This window comes from Thamnophis elegans, chromosome 1 (genome assembly GCF_009769535.1).
Source record: "Thamnophis elegans isolate rThaEle1 chromosome 1, rThaEle1.pri, whole genome shotgun sequence".
In the NCBI taxonomy this organism is placed as follows: domain Eukaryota; kingdom Metazoa; phylum Chordata; class Lepidosauria; order Squamata; family Colubridae; genus Thamnophis; species Thamnophis elegans.
In genome coordinates this window covers 142,536,423-142,544,913 of record NC_045541.1, presented here as the reverse complement: position 1 = coordinate 142,544,913, position 8,491 = coordinate 142,536,423, and positions in this window count along the sequence as shown.

Sequence of the window (8,491 nt, the reverse complement as noted above, 5' to 3'; positions counted from 1 at the left end):
CTCCTGTCAAATGACTTATGCAAACAAAAGCAATACATCCAAAACTCAGCACCAGGCCTTTGCACATGCATTTAGGGTAAGTACCATGCACACAGTGAGTCAACAATTCACCAACTTCTCCTTCCATGAAATGGCACATTCCAGGAGGCATTTCTTCTGGTGGCAGGATGGGGAAAGGGAAAACAAGAGTTGCATCCAGGCAACACTTTTATTGTGTATTACTGTCCCCAAACTTTAAAAAAAATGCATTGGGAGTTCACCAATATTGTATTTCCCTTGTATGTCTCCCATAGTTGCACACGTTTGTTCTATCCCTTTCTTCACAAGAGAAAAATCAGAAAAGGAAATAAGAGACTGTAAAGTATTTTTGACTGTTAGAATGAGGAGTTGTTATCCTTGGGAGGAAGCCAGAAACGTTGGTTTCTTGCTCTTCAATTCTTTCTTTCTATTTAGTTTGTCATAAAAATATTGCATCACAAAGTATTGCTACCCAAATTCACATTCATAGTTTTCCCTCCTTATTCATTCCATTTTGTGTTAAATCTTTTAGGATTATATTTTTTTATACTTTTACATTGCTCTCAAAAATATTTTTGTCCAAAGGCTGGGATAAAAAAAATAAATAAATAAATAAAATACTGCTGTCAAATACTGTAAGAATAGATTCAGCCAAGATTTTACATGGAATACCAAAAATCCAGTGGACTTTTCCTTAACATCTGGAAGAAGATTAGAAACCCCCCCAAAATTATGAATGAAGTGAAACACTTTTTACAGTAAATTATTCATTCTCTTCCCTCCTCACTCCCTCCCTCCCTCTCCCTCTTCCTCTCTCGTTATATTGATTATAGAGGCCTTGTTTCAAATATTTTGTAGGTGACAGGCAACAAAGTACATTTTGATCTGAAACAAAAAAAAAAAGCACAATGGCACCTTGCAAAAAATGCATTTTAATTTAACTGGCTGTTGGTGGCCACAACCAGTATTCAATAGTGGTTTGTATGTAGAAATGCATACTGCAAAAATGCGCTTCATAGCAGGCATAGTTAGCAGCTCTCCAACCTCTCTTGAACAAAGGGGCAACAATGGGGAGAAAATCAAATATTAGAAACGGAATATCAGATCTTGAATAAAGCAGCCATTAATATGCAAGAACTGTCAGAGTTTATTCGGGTTTTGAATTATGTAATAACTATTTTCTCCCATACCTTGATGCATGGCAAATATTGTATTAAATAGCAGTGCTGTATTTCTTTTTATTTATTTACTAGACCTCCATGCCCATTGGGTCATTGTTACAGATATATTTATTTACCTAAACAGAGAAATAGACTGATCGGGGTGGACAAAAAGCCGTGGGAGTGGAAGTGACTTCCCCTCCCGCCCCACTCAACAGGCAGGTGAGTGGCTGCTGCAGGCTGGGGAGGGAATGAGGAATTGCAAGAGTGGCTGGGAAAATGTCATAGAACATTGAAAATGAGGATCATGTAACTGCAGAAACATCAAAGAAGAAGAAATCTGAAGCAGCCGCAGCTTTCCCAAATGTCATTCCTTTAGGGGCCTTGGTTTGGATACATTCTATAAGTTAGCCCATTGATGTACCTTGGTTCAAAAATTGTTGCCCTAAGATGCACTGTTATCACCCAACTAGAGATTCTAGAAATGAGAGTTTTAAGTAGCATGAAGATAACTCAAGTGACAGAATGTACGATAGCATGAACTGGCAATGACCTGTATGCTTTTAAATCCTAGACTTAACAATCTTGTTGAGATGAGGTAGAGACTGACGATGGCCATCAAGCATGATTTAGTTGTAAAGCACCCAACGGTTCTCTTTTCCTATTCTTCTTTTGCTTTCTAATTTCCTACAATTTTCTAATTATTGATGTAAAGTAGTTCACAATCTAACCCTAAGCATTCTTGTAATCTCTTGTCCAATCAATAAAGCAAGTTCAAGGCCGCTTAATTTTTGAGCTTAGGTAAGGAAGAAGAAAAAAAAAGAGGAATAGGAGCCTTAACCTGAATATGGATATCTCAGCCACACATTAGATATTAATACGTTTATTATATTATAAGCCAACTAGAATTGTGCCAAATAGTGAGATGGAAAAGAGAAAGAAAGAAGGAAGGAAGGATGGATGGAAGGAAAGAGAAAGAAAAAAGGGAAAGAAAGAAGAAGGAGAGAGGAGAGAAAGAGAAGAGAGAGGAAAGAAGAAAGAAGAAGAAAGAAAGAATAGAAAGAAAGAAAGGAAAGAAAGAAAGAAAGAAAGAAAGAAAAAGAAAAGAAAGAAAAAAAAAAGAAAGAAAAGAAGAAAGAAAGAAAGAAAGAGAAAACATCTACAACTCAGGCTCAATTCCAGGTATCTGTGTGAGCCAAACATGTACTTTTGTTCCTCAAACCAAGAAAGTGATCTGTCATTGTCTTGGGTATTTGTGACTTCCCAATTTAGTGTTTTGTCATGATGATCTCATATCAAAATGTTAACCAATCTAATCTTAATCCACTAGGTGCTGCCACCTGCTGAGACCCCTAAATCCCACTTTTTTCTACAGCAGTTAAACACAGATGGGCACACACCAACAGAAATTGTTTTAAAAGATGGGAGAATGAAGCAGAGAGCAAGTTCAGCTGCAGTGCCTCATTCATGTGCAAGCCAGATCTGATGCTGGGCCTGTTGATTATTGTATTTAGCAGATTTTCTGGGTCTTCCTGGCCCATTGGCAAATCCCTCTAATTTCAGGAAGATGCACTTTCAAAATATGTCTTCCCAGGATTGCAGATTTAAATTATTGCACAGAAATTGGTTCCTTTTGCAAAAACAATTTCCTATAACTTCATGGTTAAACAGGATATACTGGTGAACGTTCTTGAGTAGCACCCCCGTATATAGTTTTTTCCCCCTTTTTTTGTTTAAATGGCAAAAGCCACCCTGCCAGGAAGAATGTGTAGGTTGGTAGCTGAGTCAGATTGATACAACAATGGGATAGAACAATGTAATCCTTCCCATAATGCTGTTTTTCCTGACTGAAAATTGCTCTCCTGAAGCAATATTTATTGTACCAGGCAAAATATTCCGGAAACCAGGAGAACTCTGAAGAAAAGAAAGATCTTTTTCAGGCAATTTCCAAAGGTTTTAAGTGTTAGTGGCCAGATCCCCTTATACAGAGAATTCTATAATATAAGGAAATGCAGAAAAAGCTCATCTAAGTCATCAGTCTCACTTCTGAAAGCTATGGTATCAAAAGATAAACTGGCTTCATTTTATAGGTCTTGGGTCATATACTAAATTGCATAAAATGTAAATACACTTACTTGGGTGTAGTGCATAATTTTGCTATTCACCACACCCAAGGAAGAAAGGGAAAGGTTTCTGAATCAAATAATGTTTCATGTACCCGACAGGTTTGTAAGAAACATAACACTGTTTTGCCAGATAGGAAATCTAACAAGGGAAGGGTTAAAAAACAGTTTCTGTTGAGCGGTCAGCTATCAGAACCAGTATCTATACAGCAAAGTGTTGATCTCTAGCTGCCTGCGTATTCTTAAGGCTCGTTCTCAATTGCACACAAAACAGATTTAACAGATTAACAGAGTTGGAAGGGACCTTGTAGGTCATCTAGTCCAACTCCCTGCTCAAGCAGGAGACCCTACACCATTTCTGACAAATAGCAGTCCAATCTTTTCTTGAAAGTCTCAAGTGATGAAGCTCCCATAACTTCCGAAGGCAAGCTGTTCCATTGGTTGATTGATCTCACTGTCAGAAAACATTTAGAGAAAATATCATTTTAATATTAAGGAACTGGACATTGTTCAGTGTCTGGCAGAGTACAAGAAAACAGATAAATTCCAGGATGCCTTCCTGTTGTTTTGCCTCTTAATATCTTAATATTATTGAATAATGCGACAAAAAAATCAGCCAAAAACTATGTTCTGGACCTGGTGGAAATATGTTTGCTTTCTTATTCAATTACACCAGGAAATCACTTATCATGAAATATACCAGACCCATCTCTTCCTGCCACAGTACCTCATGTGTACAGCCTCATGGGGAAAAAAAACTTAGTATAACAAACTATAAACTCCTTGCCTTCCTTCCAATATTTCTGGTCATTCCTGAACCAGTGCACCCATTGCAACAATCAATTGTTTATGCTGCTAAATAGCAAATCCTGCCAAACAGACTAGCAGAACTAAGAAACATACTCTTGCCCATCTGTAGTGCATGCAGAAGGAATTCAGACCAGGGGTGGTATTTACTTACCTACCTTACTGGTTGGCAAGTGTGAGCGTATGCATTTTTGGCAAAAAGGGGGGCTAAATGGGATGCCATAGAACCGGGCAGGTGTGCAGGGCCACTCGCGATTTCCGTTACCGGTTTGGGTGAATAGAATACCACCTCTGATTCAGGCCCCCTTCACTTTTGTCAATATTTATTTATTTATTTAAATTTGTCAACAAGTAAAAAGGAAACAAGTAGGAAAAACACCTGAAAAAAATGGCACAAATAAATGGATAAAAATAAGCAAAACATAGCCATAAACACATAAAAAGAGTACATATAAATGGGAGAGTAGGACAGGGATGGTAGGCACGCTGGTGCGCTTATGCATGCCCCCTTAGGGACCTCTTAAGAAATGTGTAAGGTCCACGGTAGGCAGCTTAAGGTAAAAGGTATGAGGGTTAGAGGAACTAGCAACAGGATCGGGTAGGGTGTTCCACACATTTGATATTCATTTTTCCTGCAATCAAGATTAGAATGAATTACATTTAGTTTGTATCTATTGATAGCCCTTGTGTTATTTCAGTTAAAGTGAAAGTAGCCATTAACAGGTAGGACGTTATTATCTTGTGCACTAAGCTCAGGTTGGAATGTAGCTTGTGTAGTTCAAGGTTATCCAGGCCTAAAATTTCAAACCTGGTGGTATACGGAATTTTATTACGAGCAGAGGGGTTGAGTACTCTTCTTGTAGAATACCTCTGGACCCTTTCTAATGTTTTAATGTCTGAAATGGGTTCCAGGCAGGTGAGCAATATTCAAGTATAGGTCTGGCAAAGTAAAAGATAAAATAAAAAATAAACAAAATATTGTTATGCTGCAGCCTGATTTTAGAGTTGTTTAAATTCCTTTTCCCCCTCATTAATCTACACTCAGTACCCCATACTGAATATCCACAAACTGAAATATCACGTTGGCATAAGTATTAAGATCCTTCACTCAGTACTTTGCTGAAGTACCTTTGGCAGCAATTAGAGCCTCAAGTCTTTTCAGGTATGACGTGACAAGCTTTCACACATGCATTGGGGGATTTTCTGCCATTTTTTCCTTGCAAATCCTCTCAAACTCAATCAGGCTGCATGGCAACCATTGATGGACAGCAATTTTAGGTCCACCCAGAAATGTTCCAGTAACCCAGTAATATAGGGTTCATGTCTGGGCTCTGGCTGGGCCACTCTAGGTCATTAAGCCACTCCTGGGTTGTCTTGGGATCGTTGTCATGTTGGATAGTGAACCTTCAGCCCAGTCTAAGAAAAAAATGAATTTCAACAACTGTAGAATCAGGCTGCAGCATAGCAAAATTGACAAAAAACACTGTCAATCTATGCATTCGTCCTTGTCCATTCTTGATCTTCTATCATAGAAAACATGCTAAGATAAGTAGTCCAATTTCCCTGTTATATATTGTAAACAGGAAACAATATTTTAAGCGAGAAGCAATAGATTTTAGAATGTGACAAACCAGAAACTCAAATTTACTTAAAACTATGATTTGTTTAAATGTGGTAATCACTAGTTCAGATGTAACATTGAGAAGATTTCAACTCATAGCACTCCAGGAAGAGAGTGCTGACAATATACTATGTTCCCAATATGTTTTTCCATAGATCCTATCAAGAAAAAGATCCCTGGCATTGTCAAAGAGGTGGAGAATGTGATAAAGCTATTAAATATTATAGGATTTTGCTTCACAATGATTTCCATTCTCCTCATCCAGCCTTCTCATTGTGAAAGTGTTTCGTGTGCCTTTGCTTCCAATGAAAACAACTGCAAAGTATGAATCATATATACCATTTCCATTCCCTGCTCTCCAAACAGGCCTTAAGTGGATATAAGTGAGCCTCATAAACAACCAAGTATTGGTAAGAAGCATGTAATTGGACACTGCATGTAATTTGACAACTGCATGAAGGGCATTCCAGTCCTTTTTCAAGTGTCATATTGTTGTTTAGAGAAATCTTATCTATTTATTTGAATGTGGCTTAATAGTTATTAAAGATATTATCCCAATTCAGAGGTGGCATTCAGCAGGTTCTGACAGTTCTGGAGAACCTATAGTGGAAATTTTGAGTAGTTCGAGAAACTGGTAAATACCACCTCTGACTGGCCCCACCCCCATCTATTCTCTGCCTTCTAAGTCCTAGCTGACTGGGGATTTTGCAGTAACCTTCCCCTAGAGTAGGATGGGAATGGAGATTTTATAGTATCTTTCCCCTGCCACACTATCAAGCCATGCCCACAGAACTGGTAATCATTTTTTTAAAATCCCACCACTGTCCCAATTGTTTAATATAGGTCAATATCTTACACTTTTGGTTATAGAATTTCTTTGCCCCAGAGTCATTGCTTCACATCCAGCTATTATTAGAAATTAGGCAGCTGTTTTGTATGAATCAGAACCACAGAATCATCCATCCCCATCATAGCTACTACTGGCAGCAGCTGTCCAGGATTTTGGATTATAGCTTCAGATGGAAATCACACTCAGAATCTTCCACCACTGATAAGACACCAGACTACATTATTGTAGGTGTATCTGCAGTTTATAAAAGAAGCAGCCCTGTCAGTAGGTGTCTCTTTGAAGACCTGTGCAGTCCAACATTAATTTAACGAGAAATAATAGAGGGGATGGACAGATTCAGAGTTAATCGAATCTATCAACCATTTGCATCTGACTGTCACATCTCTGGCATTAATTTATTCTCCAGCTAAGTGGGAGATTCAGATGATGACAAGGTATCATCTTTGAAATCACAATTCCTCATTCCAGGATCTTACACATAAATAACAATCTATTCAATGTGATGGGAGCCAGCAATTGCAGGAATGGCTCAGAGGGAACCAGTTTAAAAGTAAGCCCCAAATTGCTCATAAAACAGGATGGAAACATCTGGAATGTTGAAAGAATATTGTGGGAGCTTATATGAAATGATTGCCCTAGAGCCATTCACAAATGATTTTCAATCAGAAGCCTATGTATCAGAAAATAAGTTTGCTCCTGTCATCCCATCTTACCTTCCAAATTACTTCCTAGCTCCATCCCCATTTTCCTCTCTTTTTTTTGACAGATGAGAGTATTTCTAAATTGAATACAGGAACTTTCCATTTTTTCAAAAAAATACAATAAATATAAATTCCAAATGCAACTCAAACTTTCTTGCTTTGCCATATGTAAGCTTTTTAATTTATGTTTTAAAATATTCTTGAAAAAGTTATATGGGGCATAGGGACTGTGAGGGTACCACAGTGCCTACAGATATAATGGTGCTCATGAATGTCATATTGGGGATTTAACATAAGAAGAGTTGGAGCAGTTTGGTTTACATGCTGCTCCAATCTCTTATAACTATGAAAAATGGAGGGATCCAAGAAGTATACATTTGTCTGTTTGTTTTTCAACTTCTATACTCCACAGTTCAAAGTTTCGCAGGACTTGCATAAGATTATCAAATAAAACAAAAACCAAAATAAAAATCAAAGTATAATATAAATCTATATAATATAAATAATGGGATATGAATTTGATAAATATTTCAAAACCTGAAGAAATACCAGCAAAACATCTCGGCATCAAAGTCTGCTAGAAGGTGTTTCAATGGTATCCTTAAACACCGGTATTATCTCTGTTTTGCTTTATGCATTGATATCACTTACTCTTGTCTTTAAGCCTTTTTGTCCACTGTCCAGATCAGGGTCTCCAACTTCGGCAATTTTAAGATTTGTGGATTTCCAACATCCAGAATTCCTCAGCCAGCAAAGCTGGGTGAGAAACTCTGGGAATTGAAGTCTACAAGTCTTAAAAGTTGTCAAGGTTGGAGACCCCAGGTCCAGATGACTGGCACAATTCACCAAGAAGGAACGAAGAGAAACTTACTATTATGCAAGCATACTCCCATCATTAAGGAAATTTTCCTCATTCAGATGCTACCAACTGCATCATAGCTTCATGACAAGTTTTAATATGGATTAATGTTCCTTTAGAGGTGAATACTGGGTGTAAAATGAATTTTTATTTTTGTTTTTATGTAGTTCATTATTTTTATGGATTTTAACTTGCCTTTTGGGATAATTTATCCTTTCACGATAATTCACAAGTCATCAGACTAAACTGCTTTGCGCCCTTGTTACTCAGAGGAACAATTGAATAAACATCACCAAATGTGAATCAGAAATCTGTAGGCTGGCTCATAACTTATCAAGTTGACTTACATTTG